Raw genomic sequence first — 19,686 nt, 5'->3', positions numbered from 1 at the left:
CAACCTAACACATTCACCAAACGGCACTTCTGGAACCATTTCAGAAAGTGGCAAGACTGGTGGGATAAGTGTATTAAAAACAAGGGGGAGTATTTTGAAGAGAATTAATGGCAATATATCTTTGACTGTAATACATCTCCAATGTAAATATTCAGTGCAGTTTTCAATCACAGTGCATGTTCTTAAGGTCTGACCAAGCAATCATATTTCCTGGTATTGACCAAAGAAGTTGAAAATCTGTGTTCACACAGTACCTGCACACACCTGTTTATAACAGCTGTAATCATAATTGCCAAGACACGGAAGCAAGGTGAATGGAAAAATAAGCTATGGCTCAGCCAGACGACAGAGAATTTGTCAGCGCGCTACAAGCCAGAAAAGACAAGGCATCATCTTCAGTCGTACCACTAAGGGAGGACACCAGTCTGACAGGCTGTGTACTGTAGGTTTCCAGCTAGAGAATGTTCTAGGAAGGTAAAACTATGGTGACAGTAAAAAGAGCGGGGCTGGGGAGGGAAGGATGGATGTTGGGATCCAATGAGGCATGCTGCATGCTGCTGTGGAGAACAGAAGCATGCTACTGTACCTTTCCCAAACCCTAGAAAGTCCAACCCCAAGACTGAACCCACTGCGAGCTCGGAGCTGGAGGAACAGTGCTGGGTTGGTGTAGGTTCATCCACTGTGACAAATGTGTGGTCTGACGTGGCACACTGACAACAGGAGAGGCGTGGGGAAGGGAGATACATGTGAACTCTGCCTTCTGCTTAAATGGATCCTGAGCTAACATTGTTATTTAAAAATCAGGTCTCTTTTAAAAACTCCCACCACACAAACTGGAGCATATTCTTACAGTTCTGACAGCACATTTGTATTGTCACGTCTTTTTTTCCTTTTTCTGTGTGTACCTCAGTGATATCATAGCCCTCTCATGCAAAGGAGACACATTCTTCACAGAGCACAGTCACCCACACCTCCTGCTTCCAGGCTCCTTCTCCCTGTTTGCCTCAGTTTACCCACCTGGGAGAAGACTAACTGGACAGGAGTTCCGACCCCGCCCCGCCCAGCACCGGACACTCGCCACGGAGTGTCTGGCCCTCGTGACCCCTCAGGGGGCTGCGGGGGAGGAGATTTGCTCACAGTTCTCCTCAGTCAAATATATTTTCTGACAACTGGAACTGTCGTTTACTGGATTCTTCACCCATAAAATTAGGGGGGACTAGATCATCTCGAAGGGATTTACCAGCTTGGGAACGCTGTGATTCCATCACTTTATGATGTGGTGCTGAGCTTTTCAATTACATTTCACTCGGTGTGGATTATCCAGTGTCACTGTGACTTGTCAGAAGAAAGGAGACTTCCACAGTATCCAAGCCAAGCTCGGCATCCAGGATGATTTGTTGTATGGCCAATTTATCCAATATTCTTTTAAACAAAATAATCTTCTACAAAATTTAATATAAGAAAAAATAGCTCAGTGAAACCCAAAATAATCAGGAACACCTAGAGTCAGCCTTGGTGCTATGCCGGTACTGAGCCATCTGAAAACAAAGAAGTCTTATTTGGAATTTTTTCAGTCTTGGGAGAACAACACTGCAATTAAATATGTACATTTATAATATGAAATTAGCATGTAGCACATTACTTTATAAGACATATTTTACAGGTCCCTAGGAGCTAATCAGAAGACATAAAATCTTCTATATCAAGCCATTCTCTAACAACTGAAGTCTTACTAGAGTTAATCAATAGTGTTAGAGATACGTGGTCACATATTACAATAATATATTAGTACTTAACTTTCATTTTCAATTTTTTTATAAATTTAGCAAGATAGAACCACCCAAAATTACACAATTAATATTTAGTATGTATCACGCTGATAAGAAAATGTGACTTACTTTAAAAACTGTAGCAATGGGGGATGGAAAATGAAGACCCTATTTTCATTATTTCCAAAATCATGTAAAGGATAGAATCACTTGGGATCTTCTAAAATGCAACCTAGGTCAATTACATCTATATCTGTGGGATCAGAAGTCATTCTTTAGTGACTTTTAAACATTATTTCATTATCACTTCTTTTTACAGATGTGACACTGAGGCACAGAGAGAATAATTAATTTTCCCAAGGTGACACAGCCAGTAAGTGGCATAACTGTACTCAGGGCTGACTCCAGAACCTGAGCTCTTTATACCAATATCATACTGTATCTCACACAAACTCACTGGAGAACAGGAAAATGCAACTTAGCAAAGTGCTGAATTAAAAGTACACCACAAATCTTACACCTTCAGAAAAAAATAATTGTTAACATTTTGGAGTATATCATTCTTGAGTTATTCTCCTTGGAAACAGTCTCAGGTTTTACATCTAATATGTTAATGAAAGGAATTCCAAACTCATGCCTGATAACTATATATATAATATATGTGTGTGTGTATACATATATATATATGTGTGTATGACACAGTACGTACTGTTTTGCAATGTAGTTTTGTAACTACATTATATGACTTTTAGTGGATGTAGTTTGCAATACCTCTTTAAATGAATGCAGTGCTTTCAATTACATGCTGTTAAAACATTTCCCCAAATTGTTTGATACATGACAATTTTAAAAAGAAAGGAGGAGTTAATTCTCCTGTCCTTGGGTATGTGGTAGACTTAGTGAATCACTTCCATGGCACAGTTTGTTGGAAGTAAAGGTGTGTGTGTACTTTTAAGAGCAGGTTGTAGAGGCCACAAAAGGTCTCTGTCTTTCTCCATCTCTCTCTGTCTCTCCCCCCACCTCTCACTCTAGAGAAAGTCCCAAGGACACTATGCATTCATGTAGCACTGTGGAGAAGTCCACATGGCCACCTGACAATCAGCCACACATGAGGGAGAAAGACACCTTGTCAGTGAGCGTGCCAGCCCCAGTCCAGCCTTCAGATGCTTGCAGCCAGGACTGACATTTTGATTGCAGTTTCATGAGTAGTCCCGGCAAAACCAAGCAATAAACTACTTCCAGATCCTTCACCTTCAAAACTGTGGGAAAAGTAAATGTTAATTGTTTAACTTGATAAATCTTAGGATAATTCTTTACCCAGCAATAAACAACTGGTGCAAATAGATGTACTATGATTTATTAACCCATTTACTGTTGTTAAACATTGAATCATTCCAGCTTTTTCCTGGTGGCAAAAGCACTAATGTGAACAGCTTTGAGTAAAATAGTCATGTTCTTGGACATGTTTTCAAAGAAAATTTGCTGGCTTAAATACCATGCATATTTATCAGGCAATTATGAAAGCAGCTACGCCTATACTTTCCCTAGAGACTTTTAGCATTTTACATTTCCAATTACAGAAATGAGCATCTCCTCACCTCCTCACTGTAGCAAACAGAAGGACAGCCCCCAAACACATCAATGTCCTAATTCCCGGAATGGATGAATATGTTTTATTACATAGCAAAGAAGCTTTGCAGATGCAACTAAGTTGAGGGCTTCAAGGTGGAAAATGTGTCTGTGAGATTTCCACCACTATGACAAAATACCTGAAGCAACAAGCTTAAAAGGAGAAAGGTTTATCTTGGCTCACAGTTTCAGAGAGTTCAGTCCATGGTCACTTAGCTCCATCACTTTGGGTCTGTGGCAAGGCAGAGCATCACGGCAGGGAACATGCGGTAGAGGAAAGCTGCTCAACTTAAGGTAGCTAGGAAGCAGAAAGAGTCGGGAGGGACGGGGATCTCAACATCCCCTTCAAGGGCACACTCTCAAGTACCTACCTTCCTTCCACTGGGCCTCACCTCCTCTTCATCTCCCCCAGCGCCACAGGTGAGTAGGCCTTTAACACGCCAACCTCAAGGGGTCTGCACCATGGCTGGAAGTTACACTGGATTATTCATTTTGGGGGGGAGGGAGGTCAAGTGTAATCACAAGGATCCTTAAAAGTGAGTGAAGGAGACAGGTGAGATCAGAGTCCTTCAAGGGGAGGATTCCATCCACTGTCACTGGCTTTGAAGATTGAGGGAGGATCCTCCAGGCCAGGAATGCGGCACCTTTCTCTTCTCAAAAGGGAGGAAACAGACTCCTCTGCAGTCTGCAGAAAGAACGTTTTCCAGCTGATGCCGTGATGAGAGCCCAGTGAGATCTGTGCGGAAGTCTCCAGAATTATAAGATGGTTGATGGCGTTGTTTTAAGATACTAGACGTGCGGTAATTCATTACAACTACCACACTCACTACGTTTTAATCTTTGTCACGTTCAAAAGCAAGAAGGAGACAGGTGCTCATCACAGCCTGACTGAGAAGCTGACTTGGTTATTGTTCCTAGAAATTTCTTTTCACTGAGTTCCCTAGATCTCTTTCGATCTTTCACCTAGTAGTTCTCTCTCAATAGTGTATTTTGCCTATGAACACGTCTGTGACCTAATTAAGGTTGGTGATGCTCCTTGTTTTGATTGTTAAATGTTATTTTTAATTCTAAGACTTGTTTTCAGTGAATGATGGTTGGGAGAAACAAGACAAGTCAGAACTTAAAATAAGACTTTGCCTCTTAGAAAACGATACTGCAGGAAGGGAAAAGGGAAACACCCAGTTTAGAAACCTCCACCTCCCTCTCTCAACACACTCACATTACAAGCTTTGTCTTATATATGAGCACAGGGTATGAAGCCCTCTAAGATTGCCCTGTGATCAGCAGGAGCAAAACAGGGAGATAAAAGCTCCTGCTCCACAGCAGGAGTGGGGACCAGACCTACAACCATCAAAAGGGCTACTTCAAGGGAACTTATAACACACATTTAAAAGGAAGCTCAGTGTTTGACCAGAAAAACATTAAAGGTCCCTCTTGTTGAAATTTTAGCATTATTTCTATCACATTGATATAAAGTCCTGGAGAAATAAAACAATTCTGCCAATAAAGACCTCTTTGTACCAAATGGGACGGGGGGAGAAATTTATTATAGAAAAATTTATTATCAAATTTACATGCACATAAACATGAAAGGGACAAAAACATTCAGACAGAATTGCATCTCAATCTACACATTACAGTGGGTGAAAGAACAAAACTTTATCACAAAAAGCCACATGCCACATGTTTTCACTCAAGTGTGCCACTGAAACATTGACCTCAAAGAAGAGGAGAATAAAAAAGTAAATACAAGGGGCTAGGAAGAGTAGGGGGCTGGGGGGAGAGGGGAGATTGAAAGGATACAGAAGCATCCATAGAAGTACTAAATCCGAGTGTTCGGGACACTGTGACTTTAACATCCTGTCAGATATTTTAAGAAGAACTAGAAGAGAAGAGGTCAAAGTTCCAAAACATAAACAAATGATAAGGAGATGGAAATGCTAATTACCCTGCTTGGGCATTATACATTGTACACATGTGCTGGATTATCACACTGGACCCCATAAATATGTACAATACGATGTGTCCGAAAATAGAAAATGAAACAAATAAAAATGCTCCTCATGCCTCCTTGAGAAACCAGGAATGGGCGTGGGGTCCTGTTCTCTTGACAACCTCTGCGCTCACTCCGGGGCATCTGTGCGGAGTTCCCAAAGGGCAGAAGACCTTGCACTGAAAACCCTGCAGGCTGGGGAGGGAGTCGCTTCTTGGCCCATTATGCCTTAAGGAGAAGGTGCACGGAGGGCGGAGAGGGCTCACTTATGCCGATGCCTGCTGCAGCCTGGTCACGGAAGTGTGGGCTACTCCTTACCGCCTGGAAACACATCTTTCTCTTTCCAGATTTGTGTCGTCGTCCACCTTAAATGAATCTGATACTCTGTTTAAGTCATCAACAATAGAACTCTAGTGTTGCAAGCCACCCATAACCCTAAATTTCCTATTGATTTCTAAATAACTACCCTCTGACAAAAGACTTGGTTGGCAGTCCTCCTATAACTGAACCTATATTTCTCTCGAAAAGAACTTCAGAATGACCTCTATTTAATAGTAGCTTGAGTTCAATTTTAATTAGGCTGTAAGTGGTAAATATTAGCTAATAGACTTTGGGGTGAATAATTAATCAGTGAAAGACTGCAATGCACTGACAATTTATATGAACAAACTAATAGATCAGATCTAATAAAGTCTTAGTAAAAACAATCCTTTCTAACCTAATTGTTGAAAATTTAAGATCTCTACAAAACTTGTTAAAAAATTATTGTTGGACTTTTCTCTTAAAATTTATTCCTATTTCAATAGTGTATATAAAGAAAATATTCTTCATATTTTATTACATGAGACCAAAGAACTATTCTGTCAAAACATAATAAAGGAGTTGAAATTAGACAGATTCTGCAGATTAGCCTTTCATGGTATTTGAGCATGTTTTTGTTGGAACATTATTTAAAAGAAACTAGGTTTTATTTTATTATTCCAATAAATAAAAGTGCTACAATCTGGAAGTCCAATTATTTTTAACAGCTTTATGGCAGTCTAATTTACATACCATAAAATTCAGCCATTTTAATTGGACAATTCAATGATCTTTTTTTTTTAGTGAATTTACAAAGTTGTGAATCCATTACCGCAGTCCAATTTTAGAATCACAAAAGAATTCCACTGCCAATTTGCATTCATTCTTCTTCATGCCTCCTCCAGCCCCATGCTCTAAGAATCCATTTTCCTCTGCTGGTTTGATTTTTCTTGGATGTTTCACATAAATGGAATCATATTCCGAGTAGTCCTTTGTGACTGAAGTCCTTCACGTAATGTAATGTTTTCTAGGTTCGTCGGTGTTGCTGTGTGTAGCAGCACTTCGTGTTTTCACTGCTAATGCTCTGCTGTACGGTTCTGTCTATTTTATTTATCTAACCACCAGCTGATAGGCATTTGGATTTTTAATGTTTTGGCTATTACAATGAGCATTACTATGAACTTTGCATGCAAATCTTTGTATGAACACATAATTTTATTTCTCCTCCTTCACAGATTCCTTGCATATCCTTAAGTGGGTATATGGCAAATTGCTGTTCAACTTTTTATGAACAAAATATATACTGATGGGAATATAAATTGTGCAGCCCAGATGTTTTCCAAAGTAGCAGTAAAAGGTGTTTTCCCATTAGGTATATATGAAGGATTCAAGTTTCTTTGCATAGACACCAATATTTATTATTGTCCGGTTTTTTATTATAATCGTTTTGGTAAGTATGTAGTGGTATCTCGCTATGATGCTCATTTTCACTTCCCTAATGACTAATGGTGTTGAGCTTTTTTACATGTGCTTAATAACCTACCATTCATATATCTTCTTTCATGAAATATGTACTCAATTATATTTATGTAGTATTAGATATATATTACTTTAACATCATCTCACTCAAGTATCCTCCTGATTTTTTAACGCATTTGATCATATCTGAGCGAACATTTACTGTTTGCAATGTGATCATTAGTTTGCTTTGTAACTTTAAATGGAGATCTTATACAGGCAATTTGTTGAACTAGTTGTTCTGTTACACACCAAAAGATGAACCAAAAATACTTCAGCTTCTGAGAACTTTATAGAATTAACTATATTATAAAGTAGATGATTCATGGGTGTTGAGTGCTACAACAGATAACACAGTGTTTCGGTAATTCAAGGAAGAAACTAGAGTCTTCTGCCTTGGTAGGCAAGAGGTGTCAAGGAAGGCCCGAATAAAGACAAGATAGAGAGGGCCCAGGAGAAGGTGCACCTGCTCTCAGGCAGGCGTCTGACATGAGAGTTACACACATTTTCTCACTTCCTCTCCTATCAATCTTGTTTGCGAGAAGGGTTATCACTGTCTTACATTAAAAAGACTAAGTAGGGAGAAGTTAAGCGCCTTGAAATTTGTACAGCTTTGAAGAGCAGGGAGGATTGGAAAGCCAGCTCTGCAGGTTTCCACAGCTCCTGGACTTACGTGGACAAACAGGGTGGGAGAAAGAGAGCTCAAGCAGACCCGTGAACGGAAGCAGGGAGTAGAGAGCTGGGGAGGCTGGGTCACAGGAGAAAGTCTTTTGCAGCAGATTTTGGGCTAGGGAAAGTGACTTTGCATGAATTACAGACCTGAAATTGGTGGAAAGACTGGCAACTAGGAGAAAATAAATATTTTCACTATCTCAATACTAGTATTTTCTCAAATAATTTAATGCACAATAAAACTTCAAATAATCTTGGCTGAGAATGTAGCTCAGTGGTAGAACACTTGCCTAGAATGTGTGAAGCCCAGGGCTTGATCCCTAGTACAAAAAATTTTTTTTAAACTTACAGACTCTCTTGAGCCTTCTTGGTACATATCTTGATACTTTAAAAATGAAACTGAGCCCTCTTGAGACTTTCTGAAATGCTTAAGTACACAGATGTGGGAGTTCTCTTTGTACATGGGTGTTTCAAACTTTGAGCTTCATTTTAGGTTTAGCATTTCAGAGCTGTATGACTGTATTTTAAAACGGTAGGACATACTGGTTTATTTCTTTTTTTCTGTATATCCAAATTCAGAAGAAAAACTTTTAATGCATTCCCTCTTAATCCCTCCTCTTTCAACATTTAGGATTTTGCCTAATCCCAGGGACCCTATTTAACGCATCACCTTCTTTAGACAGTTGGTTTTCTGTTCCAAGCAACAGAGCCTCAAAAATTCTTTTCTTCAGCTTTTTAGATTTTTGTCATCCTCCTCCTCACAAACCCTAGAGAAAACCAAAACAAGCAAATAAAAACCCAGAAAGACTTTGAAATCCAAGTCAAGCTCTGTGAATACTGTTCAAGCAAAGAGAGAAAACAAATCATGGTAACTCATCCACCCATCTCCCTCTTTCAAATCAGTGTCTAATTCACACTGGATGGTGCAGTACTGTGCATCACTGCCCCATGTCGGCTTACCTGCCCTTTTTAAAAAACACATTTTCTTGATGCGAGCATTGACTCACTGCCTGGCGTAAAAGCACTTCCTGTGTAGGTCAGACAGCCATGTGTGAATGTGTGAATGGCTAAGAACGTCTTCTCCAAATTCATTGCAGCAAGTCCTCGGCAAGGTAAGCACAATTTCAAACTCCACTTAGTGCCTGATCACCCATGAACCTGTTTTCTAAAGATCTGGGTGCTCGCGAATTAGTGTGAACTCCAAATCCGAGTCTACAGTGCCTTGAAGCTTTTATTATCCTTTCGCAGGGCAGAGATGTCCTGCAGAACGCTCCAAGCTCTGACTGTCTGGGTTGGGAGGAATGTTCCCAGGAAGCATGAAAGACGTTATTTCAAATTCTTCCTTAATTGTACTTGCTGTTCATACCTGTGCCCAGGGGCTAGGACCCGACTCAGGTCAGAGACGTGGGTGGGTGAAACAGGGTGCCATCCGTCATGGCCGTGGAACTGGGTGTTGGTTTATAGGAGGGAGCCATTTCTATTTACCAGTTAAGTGTGACTTCATGAACTATTCCTCTGAAATTAATTAACCAGTACCAACAAATCCCTAAGGTAAAACCATTCTCACAGATTTCTGCAACGGGAGGTTGCCTTCCACACCCCTGGCGGTACTTGTAAATGCATTCTTTGCTCTACCCCTTGGGGGTCCCATCATGCCCAATAAAATCAGGCATCTATGTCAACAGCAGCACCCCACCCCACTGCTATTCCGCTGGCTATCAGAAGAGCCTCTAAAGCACTTTTAAACCTGCTGAAGCTCGCAATATATTTCTTACCAAAGGAAAAGCCTTCTTGCAAGTCAATAGTACACAATGAGACTCTGTGGGCAAATTTATGTGATAACCACTACAACATTTATATGCCAAAACACTTGGATTTCATGCTAAATGAAGAACTTTCTGGCAACTGAAATTTACCTTCGTGTGGTATGTGAGTACTTGAAGAAGAAAACCCTCGGAATCCTTCTCACCTGTTCAGGCTGCCGTGGGCCTCCACACCCCCAGGAAAGTGTCCTGTGGTGTCCAAGCCAACCCTGTCTGGAATGACGTCTTCTGCCTTGGTCAGCATGCCCAGGTTCTACACTTGAATGCGTTTCCTAGATGCTTTGCTTCTGTCAGATAACAGAGTCTTACAAACCCTTCGCACACCCACCTTCTCCTCCAGGCGCTGTCACTGGAAACCAGGGAGGCATTGGCATCGGACTCTGTCGCTCTAAAGTACGCCATCTGGGCCCATTGATTTGCGCTCAAGGAAACTGTGACTTAGCCCATGCAGGTAGAGCACTTGGCCTTCCTCCAGGGTCTACAATAAAGTATAAATCTCCCCTCTTGTCAAGGAATTTTAGATTAATAAAGGAAATCTCCAGGAATACATGTATCTGTACCTGGAAGAAAGCTACTCTGAGAAAACTTTTATCACTTTACAACTCTCATCTTCTCAAAAAGGTAAACTTTATTCATCATATATCTTTACCTTTCTCCTTCCCATGATTTTTCTCCACCAACCACAAGAAACTCCAAACCCCTACTCCTTTCAGTAGCTCAGGGTGATATATAAGTTTCAATCTTCTGGCTTCTCCATTGAGTCTCCTATTGGGTGTTAATCCTGTGCCTGCAAACAAAATAAAATAACTTCTCCTGTAAATCTGTCTTAATGAAGAATTTAATTCTTACACCATCCATACAACCTGCAAGTTTAGAAGGAGGCACTTTTCCCATCCTACAAAATCTACTCCTGAGTCACTCTGAGGCTTAAATTCCAGGTGCGGGTTTGGAGACATAGGAGTAACTGGCTTCTTTATCTATTTAGTCATTTTGTCACTATATATCATGGGTTGAAGGATTCATCTCCCTTGATACAAGTCTTATTTTTATGCCTTTTACCTCAGATAAATAACCCCAGGCCCCCAAATTTCCCTAGAGCCTGAGGGATGCAACCATTCTTGGTATCTCTTTCTGTGGCAGTCAGGGTTATTAGTTGTAACCAGCAGTAACTTTGAACTATTTAAAAAGAAGATAAATTTGTGAAGGCCTTTATGTCTTGGAGAATAGGAAAGTACTAAAAGAGACTACACAGTCCAACTTGTCCTGCCATAGGCCTACCAAGGCTCTGTCCACACCGCTGCTGCCTGCTGCACCCTCATCCTGCCGTCCAACTCCACTAACGCCGGCCACAGAAGCTGCTGGCCATGCTGGGGACTTTGCGACTGTGGATTTCGACTTCCGCCTCTGCAACTGCTGGAATTCCTCTTCCACGCATTGGCTTCTTTGCATGACTACCTTCATCAGTCGGCTGAGGCTGTCATTATAAATACCACAGACTGCATGGCTTAAACAGCTAAAATTTATCGTCCACAGTTCTGGAGGTTGGAAGTGGGAGAGCAGGTTGTCCACAGAGTCAGTTCCTTCTAAGCTGTGAGGGAAGGACCTGTTCCATGCTTCTCTCCTTAACTTGTAGGTGGCTCTCTTCTCCTAGTGACTCTTTGCGTCATTTTCCCTCTCTAGATGTGTCTGTATCCAAATTTCCCTTCTTTATAAGGAGATCAGTCATAGCACGATTTAAATTCATCACCTCTGTAAAGAGTGGCACTCCGAGTAAGATCATAGTCTGAGTGACATCGGGGAGGCTAGCCTGCCAACACGCGAATTCTGATGGAACACAATTCAGTGCATACCACTCTGCTCAAAATCTTACAGACCTGTTCAGGGTTACATCAGAATGTGTGTGTGAATGTGTGCATGTGTGTGTGCTAGAAAAACCATTCTAGCTTTAAGATATATTATTGTGGAGACAAAGATCAGTCAAGAATGTCGGTCAGTGTATACCAGTTTGACTTTTATTTGTTATTTTTGGTGTGTATGTGTGTGTGTGGTATTGGGGACTGAACCCAGAGTTTTCACACTGAGCTACATCCTCAGCCCTTTTTTGCTTTTTTTCTTTCTTTTTTCTTTCTTTCTTTCTTTCTTTCAAGACAGAGTCTTGCTAAGTCGCTAAGTTGCTCAGCATGAGCTTGAACTTGTGATCCTCTTACCTTAGCCCCCGTAAGTGCCAGGATTACAGGTTGCTCACCACACTGCTAGTTCTTTACCCCCATATCTCAAGAATCATTAAATTTCCTTTCACTAATAGCTGGTAAAATCAGTGCCATGTATAGGAATGGGACTTAGGAAACCACCGAGTGTGTTGCTAAAATAGGTAGAATAAAATCATTTAATAAAATTGTGCTTGGCAGTGAAGAGTCGGAGCCCACTCCAGTGATGCCCATAAATGTTGTTCTACATTTAGTAACTGTACTGTAAGTGGTCAAGATTTACAACGATACCAATATCTTAAAACAAGAGCATATCTAGACCCCCTGTGCAACTGTCCAGCATTACGGCCCACCTTGGCATCGGCTGTGCTGTCCAAATGAATAATCTAGTTTCCTAAAGAGTATTCAACTTATTAACATGGGTTTTTTTCTCAAAATATTGACCACATAATGATTGTAGTAAAAGCATTATTCCAGCAAAAATAATGTAGTATCATTTCTATGAGAACCATTTATTTTAAAGCACCCTAGAAATGTTCACTTTCTCCTGTAAATGAGAAAGTTATCAGCAAGCAGGGACTGAAAGTCAAGGCTACACCTTGCCGACAATTCTTTTGTCCAAAAATATACATGAAACATGACTGAGATAAGGACACAATACCACAGTACAGAAAGGCATTCATCTATTAAGGTCAGGCCAGATACAAGAATAACTACAGAAATCATCCAGGGAGGCTTATAGAATTTTTGAGCCAGATGCAACAAAAAAGATGGTCACCAGTAAAAAGAAATCTGAGGGTAGAGAGAGGCACTACTTTGTTAGGATAAATTCATTTACGACCATTCTAAACTCCACCTGCCCATGAGTCCTAAAAAGGCACTCTCTCTCTCCAAAATAAGCTAAACAAAATCCCAAAATACTTCATAATATTTCCAGAATAATCTAGTTATTGCCCAGACAAATATTGACCACGTTGAGAAAAAAATACAAAGTTTGCTTCTCAGCAAGACCTTGTAAAGTTCATGTTCTAGCCCATTGCCTCCTAGAAATGCCTTTCGTACGGCCTCTGGAGACTGAACTGCAGGCTACCTTTTTTGACTCTTGAAATGCTGCAGGAACTGCTTGGGTGGTAGCTCAGCCAGTTTTTCAAACTCTTCTGTGGGGTCAGTAATTTGAGGTGGACATTCAAACCTTACAGTAAACATCAAGCCTCCCAACTCTAAAACAGCTATATAGATACATATCCAGAAAAATATGTAAACTTGTTTTCCCCTAAGATAGCCATACTTCCTGTACCCAGTCAAGCCCGAAATACCACAAGTACAACCTTTCTCACGGTACTTTTCCACTTCTTCGCTGGGTTTCAGCCAGAGTCTCAAAGGGCAAAGATGAGCAATAATAATAAACACTGAACCCCTTCCAGGAAAAGTGTCAAATGAATTCAAACTACTCTATGCTCATTAGCATCAGTAACAGCTATGAGAATATAAATAACCACAGTTCTTATTGCTAGAGTCACATGAACAAGAGTAGCTGGGGAAAGAGACAGCAAAGAAGATGTACATTTTCCACAGGCTCTGCAAGACCTATGGAACTGGAACCATGGGCTTTGCAGGTTGCTGAGTATCCGTTACTCGTTTCCAGTGACCTGCTCCTGGAAAATTATTCTAGACAATAGCCAAACCTGGGAAAGAAGTCCTGGCTCCCAATCGGCACCCACATGAGTTTCAACTACTCTCCCTAGCTGAGACTCTGCAGTGGCCCAGGAGGGAGGTGTGCAGACCCAGCTGCTATTCCTGCAGTTTTTGTCAGCCCCTCACAGCCTTTCTCTGCACCTGTTATCTTGCTCCATTCACTGCTGCTTCAACAGAATAACACAGACTAACTTAATAAAGACGTTTCTTTCCCAGCTCTAGATGCTGAGACATTCAGGACCAAGGGGCTGCTGTTGGCAGCAGAGAGCAGCACCCAGCTCAGGACTCTTCCTCCTGTTTCAACACCGCTAATCCCAAGGCCTCTTCCAACTACAGTTACTTCCCAGCACCCCCAAATGCCACCAACATGGGAACGTGAGGACTGAGTTTTCAGCACGTGAACTTCTGGGGGTCCCAATCAAACCAGAGCTGAGGTCACTCGCTGTTGAGTGGGCTCTGTTTCCACATCCGGTGTACGTGGGCCGCAGTCCAGATGGCTTGCTTTCCCCTGATCGCTTGGAAACTCGGTGTTCTGAAAGCCAGTAATGTTGGGCATGGCTCTGTCTGCTACTGGCTCACTGTTCAGGCGTGATGAGATTGCCGTGAACCTGGACATCTCGCCTCGTACCATGGTTTAGATCTGAAACGTCCCCCAAGGTCAACCAAGGTCGACATGCCGAAGGCTGTGGTGCCACCGGGAAGGGGCGGAGGTGAGGCCCGGCACGTCACCAGCCCCGTCCTGTCTCCTTCTCCCTCTCATCTTTCCCCGGCCACCACAGGGGTGCAGAACCCCTCCACAGGCTCCTGCCGTGACGCATCACATCTCCACCAGCCCAGGGTGACAGGGCCAAGAAATCACGCACTGGAAGCTCTGAAACTGTAAACCAGAATAAATCTTCCCTCCACCATTGCTTATCTGAGGGATTTTGTCACAGCCAGGGAAGTGGAATAACACACCTTGGTTTTCTATCCATAAGATGGTGACAGCTGAACTGGATGGCACACCCGTGTGTGCCCTGAGGCAGGAAGATCACTTGAGCCCAGAACTTTGAGGTCAGCCTGAGTCACCTTGCAAGATCTTGTCTCCAAAAACAAACACCAAACAGGCATGCATTGGCGGGGTAGCGGTATTGATGAGACTTACTGCACAAAAGGGTGACGTGGCTGAGCATAATACCCGTCTCTCCACCATCATTACTATCTTTCTGTGGATGACATTTTCTGATAAATTTTGAGGAATAAATCAAGATGTAAATGTGGTATGCACAATCACTAGATGTGTGGGAAGAATCCATTATCTCAGATTCATCTGAGTCAGAGCCTGAGGAATCCGCAGGTGGGCTTGGTATGGGTCACAATACTTCCTCTCCGATTGCTCAGCTCTGAGAGTAGCTATCGAATCTAGAATTATGGGACAGTGGGCAATGGATGACTTCAACCAAAAGCTCTTCCTAAGCATCCACTTCTGAATTTCTGGCACTTAAACGAGAACTAGCCTAAAAAACGGGTTGTATGTGAGGCAATTGTTTCAGTGCATTTGAGTGCTCGAGAAAAAAAGAAAAAATATCCGTTATTCCTTGCAATCTTAATTGCAGAAAGTTAGATATTTTAAAATGCAAAGAAAAGAAAATAGGAAACTGGAATTTAATGGAGTGCATCTGAGGGAATCTTATCACTGCCTGGATTTTCAAATACCAGCTTTGAACAGAAGAAAAGCCACCTGCCAGTGAAGTTCATCTATGTTCACTAAACTGAAAAAGTCACGTTATTTCTCTAATAAAATTCTAAGACAGATGATTAATATAGCCGATGACTGAGTTAGATTAATTAATTTGGCTAATTTGAAATAATATGGCATTTTGACAGCATAATTTAGCCTCAGCTCAGTGATGAAAAACGGACTTCAAGAGATTCTTCCCCAAGTGTTCCAGTCTTGGAATCATTTTAATTCCATGTTGATCTAATTAGTAATTCCAATCACGGGAGGGAAGGAGAGGAAAAAGCACTTTCTCTGTTCATGGTCAATAACTTTTACCCATGTAGACATTAGCACTCTCCCATTTCTCACCAGGGGCTGGAAGTCTTCCATCCGATAATGGATGATAATGGATGGATGGGTTTGTTATACAGCTTGCCTGCTCTGGGGACCCAGAGAGGCCGGAGACTCAAAGGACGGAGAGCTTCCAAGGCACAAGAAACCTGCCATCACCTCATGTCTCCCTCCAGGAGCACTTGCGTTGGAAACCGGCAGCTGTGCTGATTTATAAATGGGGGGAGTTTCACCACGTCCTCCCCTGTCATACAGAAGGAACATGGTGATCTGACGCGGTGGGGATGAGAATCAAATGGACTCGGGTGCATCGCCCTTCCAAAGGCCAGCGGCAGCTGCAAATGGCAGAAAGGGGACACAGGAAAAAGGGAACCAAAGGTAGCAGTTAGTAAAGTGAAAAATGGACCACAAATATCAGTTATAGCACTTAACAGTGATGTGGCAAGAAGGAGGGACTGCCACAAGGTCCACGGGCAGGCTGGGGAAAGGCCAGTGGCTGCCTGCTGGTGCCACACGGTCTTGTGCTCCCAGAAAGGGGCCCGAGTCCACTGGAAAACAGCCCGGACGGCATACACTGGCTGCATCAGGGGCCTCACTTGGAGATGATTCACTTTAGCTTCTTGCATTGCCTTCAAAGTCAGAAAATTGCTCTTTCCGGGGCATCGCTGAAGTACGCATAACACTTGAGGTTCAAACGGTCCCCGATTCCCCCAACCCATCTCTTTCACGTTAACCCAAGAACACTGGGGTGCAGGCAGATGAGGGCCCCTCAGGACACCCCGTCTCGCTGACTATAAGGCCCAGGACTGCACCTGTCTCCCGGGAAGGGCCGCCTCCCTAGTTGTGTCTGTGGGATACAGTTCATCAGGAGAGACAGCAAAATTTAAAACAACATAACAGCTCCAGCCAAAGTAGGGTAACAGCCAGGATGGGGCCCCAGAAAGGAGCCGGTTGGAAGGGCGGAGCTCGGGAGTGAAGGGGCATGGGGTGGCCTCACACAGCGAGGCTATGCTGTCCCCAGGGGCCAGCGGGGCTGCTCATCCCCACTGGAGCCGGGCCCCTCCTCTCAGACACCCACTGCCCGCCCTCCAGAAGATTCTCAGAGTATTTTCCCTCTGTGGGTTGGGGACCCCACACTGCCCTCTGCTCCTCTGCATAACGAAGGGTCTTTGTGACTCCGGAAGCCCCTGTTGTGTACTGAATTATGTCACTGTCCATCCCTTGTGCATATACACGTATTCTCTCTCCCCAGCGGAGAGGAGCTGAGTCTGTACCTCGTGTATGAGTGCAAATGCTCAGTCCCGGTTCCCCCACGTGATCAAACTGAGTTCTCCGCCAACAAGCTTGGACTGAACCATTTGACTGATTCTCAAACCATCCCTACCAGTTGGGAGGCACCTGCCCTGTTCTGAATTTATAACAGTGTTCAGTTTCTCAGAACATTAAGACTGGGTGTGGTGGTGCTTGCCTGTAACCCCAGCACTCTGGGAGGCTGAGGCAGGAGGATCTAAAGTGTGAACTCAGCCTGGGCAACTGGTGAGTTAGGTTGACCTTGTCTCAAAACTAAAAATAAAAAAGGGCCGGGGTTATAGTTCACCACAAAGGCCCTAGGTTCAATTACCAGCACTACAGAAAAATATATAATTAACATTAGGTCCTAAGAACAATAGTTTATAATCACTCTAAATAATTTAGGAATAATGAATTATAAAGTATAACTATGGCCTTAGGGTGATATGAAAACAAACAATTGGTGACACAAAGTAAGGATTGTGCTGTGGGTAGCGCATATGAGAGACCCTGTGTACTTCTTAGAAGAGTGCAAAGCCAAGAGGAATGTGAAAGGGTCTCTGGTGTTTATACGCAGTGCAGCTGGAAAGCAGTGGCTACCGCCCCATCCAGCAGGGCTGCATCGCTACCTTTGCACTGGCAGAGGTGGCTCCTGAGCCCGGATTGCTCAGGGACCGGAGGGCACTGGCACCAAATAAGAAAATCACAGGGAGGACGCTGTCCAGGGAGAAGCAGCAAACCCTTATGCTGAGACAGGACAGCCGTTCAACCTCAAAGGCCAAACCCAGCGTAGCCCAGTCTCCCGGGAGTCAAAGCTCTGTTTACCCTTATTATCCACTTTATTCTTCCCTAGTCTCTAAAACTTAAAATCCGAGATCTCAACTAAAATCATGCTTTTTGAATAAGAGGCATCAACCCCCATCACGCTCCCATAGATTTTTCAAGGATTGCATTAACACAACAATCAGATAAGAGTGGCCCTTACACACCAAAACCATTCATTTACTTCCAATTTGAAAGAAGGACCAAAAAGAAGGGGAAAACTCCCAACTCCTTTAGCCAGGGACTAAGAACCAAGTCATTCCTTTTGTTCTTTTAATTGTAAATAATAACCACCCAGCAAGCGCCTGCCCTGGCAGGAAGCTGGGCAGGAAGAGCTGACTGGCTGGAGACCAGTCCGCCACGGAGCAGTCACGAGGGGCCGAGGTCCTGGCCGTGGTCACAGTGGGGTGGCAATCAGGGAGCCCCTGACCCTGCCACGGACCTCGGGTCTGGAAAGGAGAGCCCTGCCTCAGAGTTTGCAACCTTCCAGGGCGAGCTGGAGCCAGCCCCGGTCTGTGTGTGGGGACAGTGGAGCGGGTGTGCTCCTCACACTCGAGCCCGCCCGAGGGGACCTGCTCGTGCTCATGCCGAAGAGCACAGCTGCCGCCCTCACCTGGAAGTAAGGGTCGGGTGCCAGGCCAAGCCCTGCAGCAGACAGCGGGGCCCTGCATGGGTCCAGGCAGCCCCACCTTCGCTGGCTTTGCCAGCACTTCCCAGGCTGGGGGACCGTCCTCGCCACAGCTGCTTTCTCTCTGACATTAAACGAAAGGGAAGAAAGGGAGCCTGGTCAGCTGACTGCAGGAACAAGATCTGCTTTCCACCCTCCCCTGACCACTAAGGCAAGAATGTTTATTAGATTGACTTCTTAGTGAGAGAGTCAAGGCTCAGAGACATTAAGGGGATTTCTTCCGAGCTGCACAACAGCTTAGTGAACGTTTGGCTCTGGGCTGGACCTGTCACGGCCTCCTGGCCCTGGGCTGTCCTCAGCGGGGCTCACAGTTGGCTGCGGGGGACAGTGACTCCCTCGGGAGGCCTCTGGCCCCCTGCAGTCCACAACTGTAGGCCTCGCACGGCCGTTCACATGCAGGCTTCCTCTGATCAACCCTCTGCCCTGGGGTCTCCTCCTGGCACCTGTGGGAGCTGAGACCCAGGCTGGGCCCGAGGCCATGAGTGGCTCTGTGCTGGGCTGGCCCAGCTCTGCTGGGCTCTGTCCTGGGCTGTAGCGCTCAGCTTGGTAGACCCCCGCACAGCCTGAGGCACCCACCACAGCAGCCAGCAGGCCACATCTGTGCCCATGATGCCCTGTCTCAGCTCCACACGCTGCACCCAGGGCCTAAGCCTCCTGTGAGCTCCAGCCCAAATAGGGTCAGGCCTCGAGTCAGACCCCCTCAAGGTGCCCGCCCGATCCGGCCCTGCAGTCCATCTCCTTCCCCAGCTCCAGGCTGCAGCCAAGCCCTCTGCAGGCTGCAGCCCTGGGGGACCCCAGCCAACCAGCCGTCCCTGTCCCACCCTGCACAGGCCCAGCAGGATCCTGTGATCCCCACGGCCCAGCTCTGCCCCCTCCATTCCTGCCCCACCCGGCCCAGAGCCTCTTTCCGGAAACCCATCTGCAGCTCTCTTCACACTTAGCTTGTATGGCTAACCTCACACCTTCCCCCTGACAAGGACAGCCAGTGCCAAGGAGAGGAGAGGGGAGGCTGCAGAGACTCCTCAGAGGGTGGGACTGAGGGCCTGGAGTAATGGTCAGAAACAAGCACTGACTCGGTACACATTCGTGCCTTTGGGCAGAACCCAGAACCCAGAGGGACATGTGCATTACATAGGAGTCGATGGTGTATCTACCTCCCCATCCTCCATCTATCATCTACATCTATTTATCTATCGACTCTTGTCTATCATATCTACCTACTATCTCTCA

At 44.3% G+C, this 19,686-nt stretch overlaps 1 long non-coding RNA gene across 1 annotated transcript; it reads right to left on the bottom strand.

Moving 5' to 3' along the window:
- Positions 1-4,915: 4,915 nt before the first annotated feature.
- LOC147829106 (uncharacterized) lies at positions 4,916-16,271 on the bottom strand. The gene is made up of 4 exons (XR_015449697.1): positions 10,983-16,271; positions 10,354-10,491; positions 9,851-9,991; positions 4,916-8,648 (listed from the first exon to the last, which is right to left on the bottom strand). It is a non-coding gene; the product is annotated as an uncharacterized LOC147829106 (long non-coding RNA).
- Between the last annotated feature and the right edge of the window lie 3,415 nt (positions 16,272-19,686).

This window comes from Heterocephalus glaber, unplaced genomic scaffold (assembly GCF_053883595.1).
Source record: "Heterocephalus glaber isolate CG9 unplaced genomic scaffold, H.glaber_assembly_v1.0 deba00000768, whole genome shotgun sequence".
Classification (NCBI taxonomy): Eukaryota; Metazoa; Chordata; class Mammalia; order Rodentia; family Bathyergidae; genus Heterocephalus; species Heterocephalus glaber.
The sequence above is the reverse complement of the archived record's forward strand: the minus strand, read 5'-3'. Positions and strand labels throughout refer to the sequence as shown.